Raw genomic sequence first — 22,300 nt, forward strand, 5'->3', positions numbered from 1 at the left:
CGTGTGGCAGAATGAGCCCCCTGGTAAGATCTTACAGGCGATAATGCCATTTCATGTTTTGCAGTATTTTTGCTGTAACATCCTTGTAATCACTTCATTATAGGAGTTGCTTCTCAGAAGACAGTAAAAGATGTCACAGCCTTGGGTTCCAAAGTAATGTAATCCATGGTTTTGAGAGGTTAGAACTCCCTGTGACTTTGTTTCTACTTTTGAAAAATTGATTTATCCGCTTTCTCAGAATACTACCAGGTTTAATTCCAGTGTCTGTAAATTTAAGATGCTTGGAGTATTTTGAGTCCCCTTAGAGAATTATAACTTTGTTTGTGCTAGATAAAATATCCACCAAAAAAAACCCTCGCTAGGATATTAGAGCAACGATTGTCGACCTGCGTTCTGCTTAACTGGTTTAAACGCTGCCAAATGCCGCAAGAATTTTCCGTAACTGCATCCACGTTCCTTTTCATCTTTGGCAGGTGGCCTGTAAATGGCCACAAACAGGTATTTTTTTTGTTTGTTCCTCATTTATGTGGGATTCCGCAATGCCCTCCCCATGGGTGCGCTTTGGGAAGCATCTCCCGTGCGGGGCAGCAGAAGCAGAGGGGTGGGAGGGCAGCGGGGGCCTTTCCTAAATTCACAGCCACACCCTGCAGTACATGCACCCAGCAGTATGCACACACAAAAAAGACAACTTAAATAAACCCTAATCTGAAGTTCGGTTTAACTTGTAAGGGCGTTTTTCTCCCATGACACAGCACCCTTCATTTCAGATCCCTGACTGGACGGTTCTGGTTTTAAAACAGTGTTGTTTTGAAAACTTCACTGTTTGTGCTGTTTTGCAGAAGTTCACAGCTTGCAGAGACTGCAAACACGAGAAAAAAAAAAATAAAAAAGGGCCAATATAGACAGAACAAGCTACTATCATCAACTTATATTAATTTTTAAAATACGTATGGATGTATACGTATAGGTACATATATACTTACTGAAATAACTAATTCAGATCCCAGAAAATCTTCTGAAACCATCTCCTGATTATAGAAGCTATTACAAACGTTTGAATTGCAGAATATTGCTTTGTAGAAAAAAAACAGATGCTCTGAATCATAGCACCAAGATGCAGTTGGACCGGGTGCTAGATAATGTCATCTCATCTCGACTCCCTTTCCCATGAAAGGTGGGACCGGATGATGTTTGGAGGCCCCTTCCAACCCAGCCTGTTCTACGACTCCTTCACCACTGCCAGTGCCCAGATCTCTCTGGGGTTCACCAAGCCCCCAACCCTCCCTGCTGCTGGGAGTCCCCATCCTTCCTCTCCGACCAGGCCTATCCATCTCCTCCTTTCCCATTTCCCACCCCAAATCTCCCGCTCCCCCCCACTGACCGCGTCAGTGAGGATGTGAGAGCAGCTCCCTGCTCTGTGTGAACCCCAAGACTTTAATTTCATACGTGCCACCATGGCCACAGCACCTTGGCAGTCATTTCGTTCCCCTGATGACATCCTAATGGCATCTATGCAAAACTGCAGAAATTAGAGCTGGAAAAGACACATTAGGCAAATTATGCTGAATGACTGGAATGGGATAGATGGAAATAACTGGCCTACCATCTCTTATCATGCTGCACTTCTGATGAGTCACAGGAATGTTGGAGTATTGTGTTCTGGAAGAAAATATCAAAGAAAGGGGAACAAAGTCATCCTACTTAAAAAAAAAAAACCTCATCGACTTTAAAATATAGTAAATCCATAACCATTTTTCAAATCGCTGTTCCCCAAATGCCTGAATTCTCTCCAGCTATGACAAATTATATCTTCTTTCCACCCTTTCACTGAAAATATCCAGGCAACAGACCTGTCGCCACCTCCTTGAGATAACATCCTACGGTTCTGTAAACCTCACTCTCGGAAAACTTTCCCCGTTGTCATGTTTTCTTAATTATGCTTTCACCTTTCAACTCGTACTCCTCTTTGCACAAGTCTAAATGGATGCTTTTGCAGCGTGCAGCTCTCCTCCGAAGGCTCCTCTCCTTTTGATTTTCAAAGGGGCTGCTGCTCCCCGCTCAGTTTTGCCTGTGAAATCCTGGAAGATCGTGGGGTTTCGCAGGTGTCACTAAGAAGAATTTGTCCTGCGGATTCTTTATTACTGATGGAAATGCAGAAGCCAGAAAGATCACAGCGTGAGCTGCAGAGCTCACGTAGCGTTGGCAAAGCTAGCAGCTAGGAGAATGAAAAATACCTTTTTGCCTGTAAACTGAACAGATTGAGGAACAATAAAGCATGAAATCACACAGTACCACTTACAGACTTTGCTTAGAAGCGCTTTTTGATATAAAATAAAATATAGCTATTTTTCAATTGTCCTAGCCTGGATATTCTGTTTACAGCCAACGACACATAAAAGATTTTGAGCCTCGTTCACTTTGCCCACAACTGTCTGCAGCAAAGCTGAAATTCTCTTCTTCCCCTTCAAGCTGGTTTCCTATGGAAGCACCGGTGCTTTAAGCCTGACGACAGGAAGCCAGGCTACACACAAATGCTAGAAACATTATTTGGAGATGAAAAGAAAGTATGTTCGTGTTGGAGGCTTAGGTCGACCATAACCCGCTTGGCTTTGAACTGCTCAGTTCTCAGACCCAGGCCTAAGCCTCTTGACTCTGGATTTGAAAACCCTGTGCTATCCCAGGATCACCAGCTTGTCTATACAAGTAGAAAGCTTAAGTGTAGCATATTTCAGGTATCTCCAGGCTGCTTTTGCTGTGAATTTTCACAGCTTTTTTTCCAAATGCACTTACCCTTAGACACCACCTACTTCCCAGCCCCACCAGAGCTCATCTTCCACTTCGCAGGTTGTCAAATGACTGCTCAGAGACTTGGAAAAAAGCAGTCTCCGCAGAGTTCTAATTTAAATGCTGGTGGGTAGCTAAGAATTAGCAATGATCTACGGTTATGCAGAAGACAATGAGAATTAACCCTTTGAGGAGGCTGAGAAAGCTTCATAAAACATTGCTTCTCTAGATCTTTTCCTGTCCACTGCCACTTATCTAACCACGCTTCCTATAATTGCGAAGTCTGTTAATGCAGCAATTAGTTACAAAAGCAAGCAGAACCGATGCTACATTAACCACACTTAGCACGTGCTAATACTATGTTGCAAATAATTTATGATAGTTTTATTACATGTCAGACAACACAGAGAAACCAGATGATTTGAGGCCAGATGGAGAACTGCATCGCCCTTGCCACCTGCCTGACTTGGTGGTGGCCCTGGACCAAGGGTTCAGATGCACATGGCGAGCACAGATCCAGGGAGCTGCCAGCCCTCGTGCTAAGAGCAGGCTGACCCTCACCCTCCAGCCTTCCTGGATTCTGGATACCACGGTTAAACCCGGTGTAAACCGAGGGACCAACGCGTCTCCCACTGAATCACAACCGCATGGTTACACAGCACCAGTCAAAGGACGAAGCACAATTCATCTCCTAGTCTCTTGTTGCTGCAGCGTGTAAAGATCTTGTAATTTGGTACTGCATATCTAAAAGAAGAATTCAAAGATGCAGCAAAGATTTAAACATAGCTCATGAAGACCTTCCAGACAACGGAGCTGGTGAATGTGACTCTGACAATCTCAGAACAGTAATTCCAGTTCCACCATCAACTACTACTAGCTTATCTAAAAAGTAAAATAAAAAAAGAATAACTGAGTAAGAGCACTGAATAGATTACATCATATAAATAGACTATGGCTGATTTCCTGTTTACAATCTATTACATTAGAAAAATATAGCCATTAATTTATGCCTGTGATGGAGAAAATTTGAAAATTTGGGGAATTTTAGGACTAGTCTGAATATAAAGATAATTCGATTGACTTACAAATACAGCAATAATATCTGAAACTGCAGTATGAAATCCCAACAATGTCAACAGGACAAGAAAAAATACAAGAAGATCACAGAAAATGTCAGGCTTAGATGTCAAAGATCTCGGCAGACCGCCACGGATAAGTTTGGAGAGCGCTATAAAGGACAAATTTTAAGCAGTTTTCTGTAAATGAAAACAGGCACCACTTTAGAAAAAGATAATTATTGACCTGTGATTGTAACATTGTAATCACTAAGGCTGACACAAAGCAAATACAAAGATGAAGCTTTACATGCAGCAAAAAGATTACAATTATTTAAATTAAGGTGACAAGACTGCATTTAATAAAGCTGAATGCAACGTCTCTGGATATGAACAGGCTGATGAGAGGAAATAAGAAAAAGCCGACCACGGAAGAGTAAGTTTGCGATATAAACCCAGAGAAGCAACATGAAAAGGTTGCATTAATTTTTGAAAAAGAAGTAACGTTAAGACCTGATGACCACTGTTTGGATAAAGTCTAACGCAACAAGTTCTACAACCTATGTGACACTTTACGTCACTTAAAAATAATTTCTTTACCTAAAAGTAAATTAAGAGATCCATTCTATATTTCAGACTGAGCTGAGTAGAAATAAAAACAGTCAGCAAAAAATAATAGGTACAGCAGGAAGGTGCCCATCAGCGGTAACAGGAAGATGGGAAGAAAGATAACATAGAAGCAAGGGGAAGGCAGAACAATACATCTCTTTTTTCTTTAAAAAAGGAAAGCAAACCAAAAACCCAAACTAAAGCAAACTGAAAAAGTTGCTTGGTAACAGGAATAAAAATACAGAACAAAGGAATGCAGAAAGACATGGAAGATGAAAGACCCCAAAGCAAACCCCGGGTTGTGCTCCGGCGCGCGGCGAGGCTGCAGAGCGGCGCGGGGCAGGGCAACGCTCTGCTCTGGCCCCGAATCCGCGCTGGGCACGACGTCCCTCGGTAGGTTAGGAAGAGGAAACACGTGTGGCTCTGGTGTGAGAGTTACGAGAAAGTACTACTAAATAACACAGGAGACAGCACCGAGAAATAATTGCAGGGACCTTTTGCCCAGGTCGATCTGTGCTGCCTATCAGATTTATCTGAATCTCTCCTACTAAATTTAGTCACTTCAGACTAAATTTCAAAGCAGCACTGGCTGGTTGCTGGAAATTGTTTGTGACTGTTAATTAGGATTAGCTGGTTTGTTATGATTAACATCAGGTGATGCTTTGATGTGTTATCTCCTTGATGAGAAACAAAGAGGAGAAGGAGCGTTATTCCAGCTCCAGAGCTGTACGACCGGGGAGATGGACGAGCCAGCCCCGACACCTTCCGCAGGACAACAGAGCTGTTGTGAAGCCACCGAGTCCTTCACGAGCTTCTTCCCACTGGCACTAAGGCCAGCACAAAAGTTGCAATTCACAGGCAGAATACCACTTTAACAGGAGCTGATTAAGACTGAATGAGACTATTAAAGACAGGTGAAGGTTCAACCATCAAACCTGTTCTGGGTTATCAAGACATCTGCAGGTCCATTTGGATTACATGATAACGACTGGCACCTAGTCCAATTTTTTCCTAAGATGTGTTAAATACATCAGAGCTAGGGATAAAAGAATACAATTGAAGAAACATTTATGGAATAATTAGTTTGGTTTGTCTTTGGTTCTGAAACAATATGGTCATTGCACCAGCAGCGGTAAAGCACAATGCTCCATATTGGTGATGAGCGAAATCCACGGATGGGTGCCCATCTTTACCTTAGCTGAATAACTGAGGTGGGAAATGAAGCTTTACGTTTTCATGCACGTTTGAAATAGCTCAATTATTGCTTCTATTTGCACAGTATTCACGGAGTCCAGTCATTAACAAGGCATGCTAGGCAAAGCGTGAACATAAGAGGGAAAGACAGTTCCTCTCCTGGTCAGCTATAATTCTTATAGAGGGGACAAAACAGAAGAAAGAAAGAAAGGAAAAAGAAAAAAAAAAAAAAAAAGAAAAACACACAGAAGTGACCCAAGCAATAGGGAAACAGATTTTGTCAGTATAACAAACAAATCCTTTTTATAAACGTAAAATTGACCATTGCTAAACTGCGTAACATGAAACAATGTGCTGCCTCTCATTAATATATAATAGCTATTAAAAAATCACGTGACCAACGCTTCAAAATAATAGATGTCAAACTACTCATCTGCAGTCATGCAACAGTAACAGCAATGAGAACAGAAACAAGAACTGAATATTTTGTGATGTACTAAGCATATTTAGCATTGTCTTAGTGATCGAGCACTTAAGGAAGATTACGGCTGGATGAAAGGACCTGGAAACGGCCACTGTCACTTTAGCTCTCATCCCTGCCAACGGCTGGTGACGTTCAGGGGCCAGAGGCACAGAAAGCGTGTGCTGTATGTACAAGTAGAACACCCAGAGGGCACAGAGGCGAGAAGACCTAGGACCCCCGTTCATGCTGAAGGCCAAGAGCAGAAGGAAGCAGCCAGCACACCATTTTTCAAACAAGTAAAAATCAATAGTTACCAACTACTTTAGATTATAACATTATGCTTTGGCTTTCTTCATTTCCTTACACTCCAAAATCTGAATTCTCTTGCATTTAAGTTTGTGTGAAATAATCACTTTCTATTAATACAGAGACATCAAGTTCTTATTTCAAATAACATGAATTTCAACTGCCTTCAAACTCTGGGCTTCCAGATGTTCACGACTTTATTCCCCTGCTTCCACAGACACCGTAAGAACCCACTCATTTGAACACGAGGATTGACAGATTTCAGGCTACTTTTGCTCGCTAGAATTATCCCTGGTTCCCAAGAACATTACTGATTATCAGAATAACTAATTTTGAGATGTTCCTTAAATATACTCAACGTCACAAAGTCTCTGAATATCAAAATGTGCTTTATTAATAGGATAAAAAGAAATCACTAGGAACATTTAAGTTCATGGAGTGACGAATGCACCCTTTGATAGGAGCGTGGCACACCTGAAATAATTACTGGAGAGAGATTAGCAAGCCCTTTCCATGCCCCGATGGCTTCGTGGAGCGCTGGTTTCGTGCGTCGAAGTGCGTGTAATAGATTGAATTCCCTGCTGTTTTCTGCAGGCAGCCAATTACAGACTACTTGCACACTTGATGCTTTTGACCTTGCCCGTAACAGTGTCTGAACTGATGGACTGAGGCACTTTCAAATGATAAAACTTTGCAACAAAAAGCCAGACACTCCAACCTCCAAAGAGCATGCGGAAGTTTACAGTAGGATTATTTTAATTAGCCTCTTAAACCTATACTGTTTACTCTAAATCCCTTTATCCCACTTACCCTGGCTCTGCTGGAAATGAGGAAGGGGAAGGTATCACTAATAATTTCTTCAGATGAAAAAAAAAAAATTGCAAAGCAAATATTACTTTTTGCAAGCCAAAATTTTTAGCATTTTGAAATAATCAAATTAACCGATAGCTTCAGCCTAAACTGGACCAAAATATGCTCACTCATCACCCACCGTTAAAAATCTTTCATTGTCATTAATGTCTGATGCAGACTGTGCTGCTGCTCAAAAGCAGATGGGAGCTACGTGGGTTGCGAGAATTTCTTTCAGCATATTGTCTTCAGAAGTCCTTTGTTAGCGTTAAGACTGAGTATTTAAAGCCTGGCGTTCAGAAACAGCTAGCAAAGAAAATGTGCTATTTTTGTTTTATACAAATTGGTGTGTTCGACTGCCATACCCGTATACAACTTCTATTCTGCTCACGTTTATAAAAATGAGTTGGAATAAGTTTCTTCGGAAACATTCTCTCCTCATTTTTCATTTTCGTCCTGTCAAAAGTCTTTTAAATAGAAGTTATTATTGGCTTTATAATTTGTAACTTCTAAAATCCCTCAAGGTGAATAAGGAAAATTTATTTTCTGTTTAACGTTATTGTGCCTTAGCTAACGTTGCCTTTTGAGAACAATATTTCCTAAAGACGACTGTCTAAAAATAAATAAAAATAATAAAAAAAAATCCTTCAATGGACAATCTAATTACACATGAGATTACTGTGGTAAGGTTTTATGCAAAAATAGGTTTACGATCCCTCACTGGGTTTCTTATATCCCTTAAAATCATGCAGAGCAAGGATTTCCATATCTGCATGTAGCGGCTGTCCCAGTTCTGTACGTACCCACGACAGCATTTCTCTGAAGGAGAGGCACGGCCGAGAGCCCGTGCCAGGGCTCAGCAGATCGCACTGTTTCTCCTGCTCGCCCTCACGAGAGCTCTTTGAAAATTCACTTCTAACTTTCCATCTCCCTGCCAGCAGCCCTGCAGCCCTTGGGGAAAGGCTGCACGGCGGCTCTCAGACCATGTCCATGTCTGCTCTCCAAACAACCAACAGATACGCAAAAAAACAGTGTACATACAAACAGGTGCCACCACTGAACAGAATTCCTGATATTTTCCATGCATTGAAGAAAATATTGCCTTAAAAAAACACAGCATGCTAACATCAGCCTTGAGAGCAGCTGAAACGCCAAAAGCAAACAGCACTGAGTGCAGGACTCAACGCACCCAAAGCATGGACCCCCAAGACTGTGGGCAGCGGCGGCCAGGGCCACGGGGACAGTACTCAAGGTCCACATGGTGCTCCTCCATCCCACCATGCGCCGACACAAAACACAGCCAAGTGGTAAGGGGAGGTGTGTGTTTATGAGATCAAGCACACATTATCAGACCCAAATCACCTAAAAAAGGCAGACAAGTGCTGGCCTGGGCTGCTCTTCCAAATGTTTTGTCACTTCTACCTGTTCCCTAGACCCAGTATAGGAGATCTACCATGCACGCAAGCATGTATGGAGCAACTGCAGGCACCACACAAACCACCCGCTTTGGAAGCTCACGTAGATGCAGTGGTGAAAACGTCACAAATTATTTCTTATTTTGTACTTGAAAATGACAACATGGCCTTGATGACATGGCAAACGCAGTATGAGGGTGCCTTGAGAAGGGGTTGCATACGTATGGAAATCACACTTGAAATTAATACCCAAAACCATGTAAATGTGAGTACTTTCACTATCCAAATTTTCTGTTAAAGCTACATAGACTAATGAGGTTTGACTTGTATTAATTTAAACAAACATATTACTAAAAATCTACATCGAAAGTTATCTAGCATGGCTTTTTAAACCTCCATAAACACATGAAGATGCTGAAGATGATTCCCTCCCATTAGAGTTACGAGGAAAGTGTTAATACCCCTTTTTCCTTGAATGATAATCTTGCTCCTTGTAGATTCTTTTGCTGAGATTGCAGCTCACTTGCCTTAGGTATTAAGCCTATGTAATTTTCTTAACCATGGGGCATCCATTTATCAGATTTGATGCTGATACCTCTTAGTTGCTTCAGCTGGAAAAAAAGGCTTCCTTTAGAAAAAGGTTATTTAAATGTGACTATGAAGAACCAGGAAAAAAAGCCACCTAAAGCTATCAATAGATCTAATGCAGTAAAATTCAGTGACATCTGGAAATACATTAGGGTAAGTCAATAGCCTAAAACAAGGCATCATTAGCTGTATCCAGCAATTCATGCTAGTCCCTATTACTTTATTTGCAATCATTTAGTAGAGCCTCTAATGAAAAAAGGCCAAAAGAGAAGTACTGTTAATTCTACAAAATCAAGTCAAGAAAGTTATTATGCTTTCTTTTATTCCTAGTCCACATAAAATAATTGCTCATGTTCATCGATGCTGTTTTTAATGAAGAAAATTAATTTGTGGAAAATTCATTAACAAACTGCTTTGGTGTGCTAGCATGGCCACCACAAATGACCACCACAGACTGCTAGTAAGAATGGAAGAAACATAACGGCCAAATAAAATCCTTAGTTTTAATGAAACCATCACATTAAGGCCATCTATTTGACTATTAAGGGGGTTTTTTCATTTTATTTTTAAATTGTAAAATAAATAGCATACTGAAATAAAAGGAAAAATCTCCCTATAATGAGACACATGCACTGTTAGACTGTTGGCCAGCTCAGCTCTTGTGTAACTCCACTATCCTTCTCCTGAACTTTATTTTAATAAACATCTGCACTTAGCAATACATTATGTAAATCAAATTCTTGATATTAAGGGCACTGGACATCTCAGTGCATCTGCTAGCTTAGGTTAATTATCTTTATACAATTTGTGTGGTTAGATCATCACTTGGGTAACAAAGCACTATCAATTCCCAGGACAACATGATTTCATCACTTGTTTTTCTTCAAAGAACACTGGGTCCTCCTCGGCCGGAGGCACCCTGTTTCCAAGGCAGTAAGGGACGATGGTCAGGGACCCTGCCCTGAAGTTTGCAGCTCCTGAACACGGTAGCTTATCCCACACTTTATAAACTCATTTGCCTCTGACCTTAAGCAAAGACAAAACAGCCCGCTCTGCTCCGGTGGTGAGTCCCTTCGAGCCTCGCTAGCGTTCGTGCTGTCCCTCATCCCCACTGCGTGCAGGAGGAAGGCTAAATTCCCCCCGAGAAATGAATGTGCTTGGTAACGCAAATCCTCGCAGGTTTCCAGTCCAGTTCACACACAGAATCACAGAATGACAGAATGGTAGGGGTTGGAAGGGACCTCTGTGGGTCATCTAGTCCAACCCTCCACCAGTTCGAGAGCTGACGGAAGACTGAGCAAGATATTTAAGTGTTTGAACGGTCCTTGAATTGGGCTCAGGTTCCAGAGTAAGTGCAGTCTAACACTCTAAATTTTCCCTGATGAAACACAGAGGACTTGTGGGTTAGAGACACACTTAATGAGTTCTAAGGGCTCCTCACGTCTGAAAGCATCTTCAGGGCTTGAATGGTGGCAGAGTGCTGTCCCCATGCCTGGCAGCAGGGACAGGGGGGAGAAAGAGTGAATGGCAGAGGGTGCAGAAGGCTTTGGGTACAGAGGCAGCCTTGGAATGAAAATGCTAGAGCAAGGTAAAAAAGTGTAAAAGTCAATTTAAGGAAGGAATTGAATTGTCCCAAGAAATGGGAATAACAACAATAGAACCAGTTGCACCGCGCCATAAACCACGTTATTTAGGTCTAGAAGTGTTAGGATTTGAAGACTTATAGTGAACAATCTTCTACAAATTTGAAGAGCTGTGGGCCCTAACGGAGGAAAAATAAAGCCATTTGGGGGAGTGAAATAACCAAGCATCCCTCCTGAACCAGATCGTCGCTTACTTTTGGATCCGCTGAAGGCAAATTCCGCTTCCAGCTCGAGCAGAGTCCCCGCCAAAGTCCACGCAAAGCTCTGGGCTTGGAAGTGGGCGAGGGACGGTGTGAAATGCTGCGCGGGGTGGGGCCACCTCCACCACCTCCTGGGGCCATTGACACTTTGCAGAAAGGGATTTTAAATACATTTTCAGCATACATTCCTGCCATGGGGTTGTTTGGGGTTTTTTTGATTTTTTTTTTTTACTGGATTTATGATTACTCAATTAGCAAAGAGAAATAATGAATGATAACCAATAGAAACTGTGCACTGCTGTGAAAAATTGAATCAAGAAGAAGTGATCTAGAAAGCGAGGCCACTGAGTCATTTTGAATAAGTACATTTGAGATAATTGTTATGTGCTTTGAAGACATTCCGAGAAAAAGAGGCAAAATTAATCAGATACATTAAATTATGAATTATTAACTCAACTCTATTAAATATCAAATAGAAAAGCTTTTTAGAATTAACCATGTTTTTAGAAATTCTACCAACTACAGAGCAGATTTCTTTGAATTAAAAATTATTATTTACATCTGAAATGCAGGAGAGTCCCTCCGGGGCGAGCGAAGCTCTCCAGAAGTGGTGGATCACTTCTATGGACGGGGCTTACTCTGAAGCAACGTAAAGACCTGAATCCATTTGCACTGAAGTTTTTCAGACTGAAATGGGGATGGCACACACAAAAAAAAAAGTTTGTAAGTACCTAAAGACAGAGGTATCGGACAGACTCACAATTTTACAAGTGCTGGAGATGTGCTTTAAATATTACTTTCACTGAATCTGTCGATCCCTAAGTAAGCAGTGGCAGCTCCCATACTGCTGCATTCATGTCCAAATAAACACAGGACTTCTGTTTCACATCTCCCACAACACTTTGGATATTTCGGCTGGTTGATACACATTTGTTTTAATAACGAATTCCTTGGCAAGTCAGCCTTCACGTGGAACGACGCCAGAACTACTCATGAAACAAGTTGCTGTGGCCTTAAGTGAAATCAATAATGCCGACTGAATAATGGTTCTTGCTGGATGCGGATTTTTCCTGGCTAACAAATAGTTGTCGTGTCATTTCCTGAACCACCAGCCCCGCTCCAGCCACTTGGCACAACGAAACGCAGGACACCAGCCCACCTCGCTGAACTGTCTCCTGCAGATCCTCAGTCGCATCACGGTCTCGTTTGCACGGCATCTATCCATGAGTTTTGCTTCTGTCTCTGCGACTGCCAACCCATGTAATGCAGCTCATATTTAGCTATGTACCCACTGTTTTTCCATACCCATAAAATGGACTTGAAACTATTAGCCTTTCTACTTCTAAACAGTTCATAGATCTACGGCACTAACAGATTTTGACCACAGTTTAGCACTCCAGGTTTTGTTAGTTCTTTAAAAGCAGTATTGCTACAAGAAGAAAGTTTCTAATAGGGAAATGCCTATTTTTTTCTTGTTTATTTTCATTTCTCAGAGTCCGTGACATAAAAAGGCAGACTAAGCAGCAGCACGCCGCCATCTCAGCTGCCCCGGGGTTTCTCGGGTCCCCGGCTCCTCTCGAGCACCAGCCCCACGCCACATGGAACCCTTCAGCAAACGTGTCCGTCATCTTTCTCCTTCAAAGCTCACAGATAATTTCTCACATGCCAGACTCACTTCCCTCGCCTATTTGCTAGTTAACATTGGTATAAATTAATGGAACTGTTGCCCTCTGAATTTTCACCTTAGTTCCCAACACTGGATACCTGCGCAGAGGTCAGCGGAGGCACAAGAGTCGTTGCACAGCACTCAAGGCGCTACTGCAAACTCGGCAGCTGTTTGTTGTACTGTTTGATGATTCTGACGCGATTGATGGTGTTCTTGGTGAGTTAATCATATAATTACAAATTAGTGAATTATTCTGTGCTAGAAGATTGTTTCTTAAATTAGGTCACTGTCATTTATCATTATAATTTCTTTAACCAACATATCTGATCCTTCCATCCGTCAACATCCCTACTCTGCAATGTTAATATCTACTCTCGGTCATCACTGCGACACGACGAATAACGGAGCTCACCATTTACCAAGCAAGGAAAATGCACGTTCATTTTCCTCAGTAGCAGGCATACGAGAAAAAGTAACCGCACCAAACCTTTCCAAATCTCCTCCTAACAAAGACCATGCACCGAGAAACCATGGGTTTTACCTTACCACTGAAGCTCAGCCTGGACCAGGTACCTCTCGTCTACCCAGCAGATAATCAGATTTTTGATCATCCTCACTCTTCCCCTAAACATGTTTTCAGACTGTTCTGCATCTGTCCTTACCTCAAATCCTTCAAACACCTCCTAAGTCGCGTCCCACTAGCAAGAAGTTTTGTTCTGAAAGCTGTGCTCCTCTAATCAAAGAAGAGTTAAAAGAAAGTGATCCTGGATTGATCCGTACATCCAGTGAAAACTAACCATCCATCTCTTAAGTTTCTAACATAAGCAAGGACAATTTACAGGCCAAAAGCTAGTCATATTTATTTAGGGAAGACTTCAGAAGTCTGTTCACAGATAATTAAAGAACTGATTGAATTAAGAAGTCAGTGAACATCACTCGCTTAGCTCTGGGTGACAGCGAACAGACAAATTTCTGCCGAACTGCTGAAAACAGGGGAAGTTGCACACACACCGATGGGGACCAAACTTCGAACAAAACACCTCATACACTTAAAATTATTTTCTATAGCTTCTCCATGCATACTGTTATCTCGGAGAGCAGCAAGCACGGTCAGGAGAAGGAAGAACCGCTCTCAATTCCAGTGAGTGTAGCCAAGGTCATAAACTAAATCCAGTTTAAACAATGCCAAAGCGTGCACTTCACTGGCCCTTCGTACAGCACAAACTATACATGTCACCCCATAACTTGTCACTGAAAAAAAAAAATAAATGCATATTTTACACAGATATCCTGGAAAAACACCACCAGTGTGCCAAATATCCATTTGCAGCTTATTCTGGTTAGCCTCTTGTACACATCTGATACAAAGCAGACATCCCTGGCACTAGCTTTACATCTTTATTGTTTGACCCTGCTTCATCTGAACTAAATTAGTCTGAGATATTATCTATAAAATTTTTGACTGAGATTTGTTTCATTGCCTGTAATTGGATCAACTCTAATACTTCTTTTCCAGTACCACCACAGCTGCTTCTTCAGAAATTGGTTAAAATATACAGATCCTGATGCGCTTCTATTTATTTATATTTTTTGACAGACAGGACAGTAAAAAACATCACTACTCCGTCCTTTTGTAATGAAAATAAACCAGTGTCATCTACATTCCTGCAGTGACACGTGCATACACCAGGCATACAGCAGATGACCATCAAGCTGGTGAGGAGAGGTGGGGATAGATGTACCCCTGCCTTGTGTTCACCTTAGAAAAGGGCTTCTGTCAAGCGATTGTAACTGCCTCCAAGCCTTTGGTCTAACAAAAGGAGAAACAAAAATACTAACCCTAAAAACTTTTTAAAATATGTCCAGAAATATTTTTTGCATTTTTCTCTCTGTAGTTTAGCACATTATCTATAACCTGGGTTGCAAGCATAACAACTAGTTGTGACTGCACTTGTTTGTTTATGACAAAGGCTCAGGAATTCAAGGTAGTGTTGTAGACAAAATACCTTGTTTCAGCTTCTTTTCGAAGTCTAATGAAATGGATTAAGTTTTCTGGCATTGCCACTGAATTAGACAAGCCTAGAGAAGACATTAACGGCTGCTCTAAAAATCTAATTAAATTTTAGAGCACTAGTAATGCAGCCATAAGGCCCATGTAAGCCATTATCTACATTAATAAAAATTAAAGTCAAACAGTATCTATACAGTAATAATGTACCTGGATTCAAGGTCACTTTAATTCCCTCACTCCCATATTTTTCTTTACTGTTGCTATAAACATTATTATTTAATCAAAATTTCAAATTTATGTACATTTGTTACCCTGAACTGTTCTCTTAATATATAACATTGAGACAGGAATTAATTTAATTGTTTTTCTTAATTGTTTATTTTCTCACCTTCTACATAATGTAACTCCTATTATTAGCATATAGAAGGGCAAGAAACTGGGACAAGCTGTGGGTACTTTATTATATATCGAAATGAAAATCTAGAATCAATGCAACACGGGCACGACGCATCTCAAATCCAGCTCTACTCTTGCACGGAAGACAAGAGAAAGAAGAAAGTGGATGCTATGGAAAGGAGCAAGGAATACAATTCAGATGTAAATTGTGCCTTCATCCTAAAGATCAACAAAAAGAGCCAGAAAAAGGTCTGTGGCAGTTCCTGACACAAAACACGAGGCCCGAGAGGCTGCTGACCAGCTCCGGAGCACCGCATTGACCCCTCGGGCTGGCAAACGAAGCCCACCTAACGAAGGGGCAGGGAAAAGCAGAGACATTTGGTCAGAGAGTTGAAGAGTTTTCCACTTGCGGGGTGAAGGAATTCCTTCTATAGCTCGCTAACGGCTTGGATTCTGCCTGGGATGCTCTGTCTGTGCAATTATATTTGGATTTGATTTCTATCTAATATGTGTTCTCTGCAGATTCAAACAAATGGGTTTTATTTCCCCACTCTGAATGGTAGAGATTACTGCGCATTTAAATAATGTCTCTACCTGCTAAGGTGTATTGTAAGTGACAGAACAAATTGCAAAGATAATCTTGGAGTAGTCTCTTGAAGACAGGGGACTTACGTCACTGAAACTTCGCTTTGATTTCTATGTTGGAAAACCAGAGTGCAGGCTACCTCCAGCAGGATCACCTGCATTGCTTCTAAGCCCTCCTACAAAGCTTTTTTCTTCCTCATTATTGATCAGGGGCGAGACTGTACCAGCCACGGCAATCTGTAGTTAGACAGAAGCGTTTGCAGGAGATGGAGTACCCGGCTCCGGGCTCCCCGGGCAGAGCGGGGCAGGGGAGCGGGCAGGGGGTCCCCGCTTCGCTCTCCCAGCGGCCGTAGCACAGCCAGCTCCGCAGGTGCCTGAAGAGTGGAAATAGCTCCCAAATGTGAACAAAACATTCAGAAATACACGGATTTTCATTAAACTTGTAATCACTGACACGCAAAAATCATTTACTGAGGGCATAATTAAAACCTCAAGTGTTTTCCATAAAAATATTTGTAAATTAGGTGAATAAATTATTCAGTGGTCATTATTGAAATTAAATCTTATCCGAATGAATTTCTTGCTACCTTGCGAGCAGAATTCAGAGTAACGTGGCTAAGTTCTCTCAGAGGTAGCAGTAGGATGTACGGATGGTACTTCAGCGCTGGTCACAGCAAACGAACCTTGCAAATTCTGTACTACGTGGGAGTGCGGCACGTGTATCTGGTACATGCAGCTCCACTATTCAACTCCTAAATATTTCTTTGTTCTACCAACCCTGAAAAGACATGATACAGGTGTTAAGTCCCTAGCAAGACCACCAGATCTTAGCTTCTTTTCCCACTGTCCAAGACCAGCATCTCAAGAAAAAGATCAAGGCGGCTGCTGTGGCCCTGTCACCTCTCTTAACGACCTCGAAACGCTCAGATCTTATTCCTAAAGTGATAAAAGTAAGAGACTTCAAAAGCACGTTAAGATATCAGAGGGATGGGAGCGCTCTGCTTTTCATCACCCGGCCCAGCTCAGGGAGCACGACCCACAGTGATGTTACCCGTACAGACGCTGCATCCAAGGATAACTATTTCTCATCCGTTTTTTTAAGCAGGTTCACATTCCTGGACACAGTTCAATGCCAGACACCATCTGTTCAAAGAGAGTGAGGATGAACGGGGCAGCTACGGGGACAACATACTGGGACAGCTATTTACTGGGTTCTGGCAAGAGGACGGAGAACGAACAATGCTTTTAGCTGGGATAAACACTGCGAGAGTTTTTTCTCATATTGTTCACTTATTTCCAATTCTAATCTTGGCTGGCACCTGGGGAAATTAAAAAAACCTCCCTCACATTTATTCGCCATGAGAACCTCGCCTCGTGCAGCCGCGGCACCGAGGGTAAATACCCCAGGGAGGGAGTAGTGAAGAGCAAGGAAGAGAAAGAGCTAAAGGATGGCGTGTGTTTTTCTGGAATAGTTCATTCAGCTCTAGTAAACATGCCACTTTCTACACTGGGTTATAGCTATTTTTAGGTTATGTGTAAAATTCAGTTTACACATCCAGATGATCTATGTTCTTTTGCATATATTCCTCCTGTTTTGCTTTTCAAAAGTGACAATATGCAGGAGCTCATAAACAACCAGAAATATCAGCTCACCAGGGAAAATACATTCTCTGCTTTGCTTTTCCCTTCAGTTTAAAGAAAATTAGTTAACCACACAACAGCTTATACAGCCCAAAGACCTTCTCCAATTAACGAGAAAAATTCTGCCAGCGTTCTTTCCTTCAAGCAGTCATTTCACCGCTGGGCATGTTACAGAAGCAATTTTTTTTTGCCATTGGTGAAAACTTATTTGGTTTTAAACACCAATTCTTAGAAAACATGCTATGGACTTAATTTAGAAAATGTTAGAATTGGTTTGTTCGTTCAAAATTTTTTGACAACCGGGCATGAGAAAATTTGCTATTTTTTTTATTTTGGTTTAGATTTCACTTGAAGCAAACTCCTTGATGCACTGTTTCATTTTAAAGTACAAGCAGCACCACTTAAGCGCTGTGCAATAAACAGGGGACTTGTAAAGTAACAATTCAGCTTTGAGTTTTGTCTCCCCAAATTCCTGGCCGTTTGTCCTTGCTGCTTCCCAAACCTCAGCGGAGGTGAGAAGAGGACAGATGGTCAGGAGGAGCAGGGGACTGCTGAGGCTGACAGAAGCCGCAGGCTCTTGGTGCGAATTACACCATTGCTTGCACCATGTTCTGTCTTCAGGACAGGCCACCAGGAGCTAGAAAGGAGCCCATAAATCAACTACAGCAAGGCAAGAGGTCCCCAAAATAAGATTTTCTTTGTACCAGACTAGCAGGGATTGGCCATTTATTATTTACATCTCCACTACCAACTATTCCATAGCTTAGGCAAATAAATTGGTTCAATAACTCATTGGAAGAAAATGTTTAAATAAAACCTGTATTTCACATGGCGCCTGCACTTGTGACTCTCCTTTCAGCTTAGCTGAGGTTTAATTTTGAATCCCTTTGGGATTTTAAAGAAAAACAAAACAAAACAGACAGAAGACAAACCCTGGGTGTTTGTATTGCGAACTTCAGAGATGCAGCCCTCAACATCTGGGTACCCGAGAGGGCATCCAAGAATCTGTCTGCGGGTGATAAACTGTGCTGCTACAGATTCCTCTCGTCACTCTCTAAACCTCGCAAACAGCCTGGCTGGGAACAGCAGGTGTTTTTAGACAAACACCTTATTACCATTCTCCAGCAATCTGCAAATTTTAAGGTAATGATGGAAGGACACCTTAAAATCACAACAGGTAATGCCTTTGACCCGGAATGACCTCGAACTGCGTTGCAGCCATTTCAAGCTGACATACGTGGCTTTCCTTGCTCAAACCTATTTTGTTGGCTGGTACCATGTGAGTCTACACTACACAAGTGACCAGCCTTGAAACTTGGCCAATGAAGACCTTGGAGGGAAGCAAAACTGCACCAATAAATCCGTACGCTGATCTTGTTGGAGGCCACACCGCTCCTCCTGGCCATCCCTGTGGACAGGAGGGGCCTCGTGGGAGGGCTGGGTGGGATGGTGGGACATCCTGCAGCACCAAGCCTGCTGTGCTTCACCAGGGCTGGTGCATCCATAACCTCCCTCTTCTCTCTCCAGCCACCCAAAAAGTCAGACCTCAAACCACGCAACAGCACATAAGAGTAATGATATTCCCAGTTTGTTTGCAGTGGAGCTAAAACTGGAAAATGAAAGATCATGGCATTACCCCAGACTTGTCTTTGCAGTACTACTCATAGAATTACCATAATCTAATCTGAAAAGCACATTCTGAATTACCTCTAGATGAGCTGTTAAAGGCAAACTGATTGGAAGATCTGCTTTATCAAGGTGCAGTGTAATTTCTGAATGAATTATATCTTGGAACCCACGATCAACTTCACGGCGCCCATGCTGGCACTAAAGCTAATGCTCTGTGACCTGGCGATCTTATTTACTCTTATTAAATAAAACTCCAACTTAATATCTGGTGGCATGTCTGCAATATTTTCTACTTGAAAAAGACAAAGTAATGTACAAATGGTATTCTGAGTGCTCCAGACACAGGTTATTTTCCCTTTACCAAATGCAAAGCTTTTTAAAAAAAAAGAAAAAAGTAAGAAACAGACCTTTAGCTATTTCAAGATCTGTGCCTCTCTTCCCAGGCTCTAAGTTGGTGAGCAGTTCTGTTATTCCCCAGATACTGTAAAAACAGAGCAAGCTCCTTTTCCAAGCAATCGTCTTTTTTCCCTCCACCGACCCTCTTACACGAGTTGAGCTCAATGTCGGGTCTCAGATCAGTGCTTGGACCAAAGGGCATCCCGCAGCACCCAAAGAAACACCAGCTTTGGTCCCCAAAGGCCAGGGACTGATGGTTTTGGGGTCAAACCACATGCTCTCACAGGAAGAAGCCAAGACCCAGGAGCTGGGGTCCCACATGGTAACTTCTGACCGGTGCACTGCGCCTTTTTAATTCCAGCTCTTCCACAAGCCGCACTGACTCACGGTCACCGGGGGCTGGAAATTAAGAGACAGACACCACCATTCCCTAGGAAAAATGCTCCTTCTGACTCACTCTGTAAAACCCATGTTTCTGGGAAGACATGCTATGCTTCATCTGCCACATCGTCAGCGTTATTTGCTGGGCTCTTTCTCAGTCCTCTATTAGTCAGATAAGAAATGAAACATGTAGTATACTACACACAGACCCTCCACACACATAATTTTGGATGTTTGCTCCCTAGCTCTCCCTGAGACTCCTGAAATTCACAGAAAGAGAACACAGGAACTTCTCTTTTATACAGCACTTGCTGGACGTGCTGTTCAGCGCCACGCGAGCAGGTTCCACAAATCCCAGATAACAACTGACCAAAATTTTAGAAACTATATATGAATACAATCCTCAGGAATCAAATATCATTAAATATTCGAGTTAGTTTTATTGCCTACTTAATCAATAATTTCATTTTGAGTTCCTTTCTTCCTATAAGCCTTTCCCCCTCTGGTGCCTGGCACAGAAAGGAGAATTCCCCACCACCACCTGTTTTCTGCAAATGAATATGTGGCATTAAAAAGTGCACACAAGGTCCAAGACCTCTTCAGGTTGCGGAGGAACTGGAAGCCTCAGGCTGCAGAAATCAAAGATTATAAGTAGAAGCCTCTAAGAATCAAAATATTTTCATATTTTTGTGTGCTTTATTGCCTTCTCACTCGACTTGACAGCCTCATCTACCCACTGCCATGGGCTATCTTTATCAATGATTGATCTTTGCCTCCCTTCCAACCATACGGGGAAATCTGGGAAGCTGGACAGAGTATATACTTTTATTTTATATAATAACAAGGCTTACTGTAAAAGAAACCACCGTGTGTTGAACACTCCATATGTGACCTGACTCATTTACTGATGTTTAATATTCTCCTCTCTTGCTCACGGTAATAACCGCTGGAGGAATGTGGAAGTGCAGAGGAGCAGAATACAAAACCACCAAGCCACCGTCAGTCTGAGCCCCGGGGGTCTTCCGTGATGACAAAAACGCTAATCAGCTCCACCAGCGTAGAAGACAAAACCCCATTTGTCTTCCCCCGGCTGCCCAGTTGGTGAGATTCTACTTTAAGCAGCGCCTTGGAAATTCCCTGTTAAATAACCGTTCTAAAAGATCATTTTAACTTGCAAATGCCACAATGAGAGACACGAAAGTGTCCGCTGAAGGAGCAGCTATCATTTGGAAAGAAACGCAGTGAGGAGAGCGCGGGAAGTTGTGGGCACGGCTTACTTCGAAAGACACAGAAATGCATCAGGACATGGACCAGAACTTCACACCGAGCAGTGGGAAAGGAGTAACGGGAATAAGGAATATAAGAAAATAAGGACAACAACAGTAAGAAGTCTCACATCCCTGAGCAAGTACTGTCCTCTGCCTGCGGGATGGGACCCTTCTTTGAGCCCCTCGCTGGCCACAGCAGCCGCAGGTCTTGCTCCACGCACAGCACCGATGCCGTCGGTCCTCGCCCTCCGGCCAACAAACCCCGAGCTGCTACCGTCAGACCAACTCATGGACTGATAACTTACCTACAGCCCTCTGCCTCGCTCATTATCCACTCCCTTCTCAAAGGTAATTTAAGATCCTGTCCCTCCTTGCTGGCTTAGTTGATTTACGTTTTAATTAAAAGGACAGAAATAAAAGGCACTAAGCTTGGACTTACGCTGGACCTAGCGCTGTATTATATTGACCACAAACAGGTAAAATTGGATTTCTTCATACTAAATATCCGAGGGATAAAATTCTCCTTTACAAAATTGGTTCTATGTGGATCATAAAAAACATCTATCCATAAGCCCGTGCCCCATGGAGAAGAGCAGCTCGCTCTCAGTCCGAGATGACAGAGTTCGCTCAAACAGCGTGGCTGCAGCTCCTGGTCTGCCCGACTCAAACACGACACGTGAACCGAATCCCTCACATCCTCGCTGGGAGCTCGCACCTTTGCTCCGCAGCATCAGTCATCCTCTCTCTAGCGAGCAACCGGTGGAGCTGCTCTGAGGGGCAGCAGCGAGAACGCAGTCCCCGAGAGCCAGGGATTTGCCGAGGAGGTCGTGGCAGTGAGCAGCTCTGCCTGACGCGACTCTGGACCCCCTGGCCAGGCAGACCCACTGCCTCCCTGCCAACCCCACTTGGAGCCGTGGAAAATACCACACAAAAAAAGCCTTCACATCGTAACTGAAAAGCTAGAAATTTGGTTGATCGTTGTCAGGGATCACATGTGTGGATAATCACCTGTAGGCTACTGGAAGAGACTTTACAGCCTTGTTTCAGGCAATGCTGAAGGCATTCAATAATTATGTCCTACCATGATCCAAAGCAATACAGGGAAACGCAACTGCTGTTATGAGTCCCCAGGTGGAAATCAAATGCAAGCACTTTGAAGCAGGACAAGATTTCAACACGTTTCTGCAGCAGGAACTAGATTTCCACAATGTTACAAGAGAA

General features: G+C 42.6%; 1 protein-coding gene across 5 annotated transcripts in view; it reads right to left on the bottom strand.

Annotated features, from left to right (window-relative positions):
- LOC104331265 (contactin-4) overlaps window positions 1-22,300 on the bottom strand; it is a 354,067-nt gene that overhangs the window by 209,157 nt on the left and 122,610 nt on the right. Inside the window, exon 1 of one of the 5 annotated variants that reach the window (XM_075432607.1) lies at window positions 1,604-1,624. The exons of the other annotated variants lie outside the window; for them this stretch is intronic. The gene's annotated coding sequence lies outside the window, so the exon portion shown is untranslated. Of the gene's footprint in view, window positions 1-1,603; window positions 1,625-22,300 lie in introns of those variants that run through there. 5 annotated transcript variants of the gene reach the window in all.

The sequence above is a fragment of the Opisthocomus hoazin genome, chromosome 11, assembly GCF_030867145.1.
Source record: "Opisthocomus hoazin isolate bOpiHoa1 chromosome 11, bOpiHoa1.hap1, whole genome shotgun sequence".
NCBI lineage: Eukaryota > Metazoa > Chordata > Aves > Opisthocomiformes > Opisthocomidae > Opisthocomus > Opisthocomus hoazin.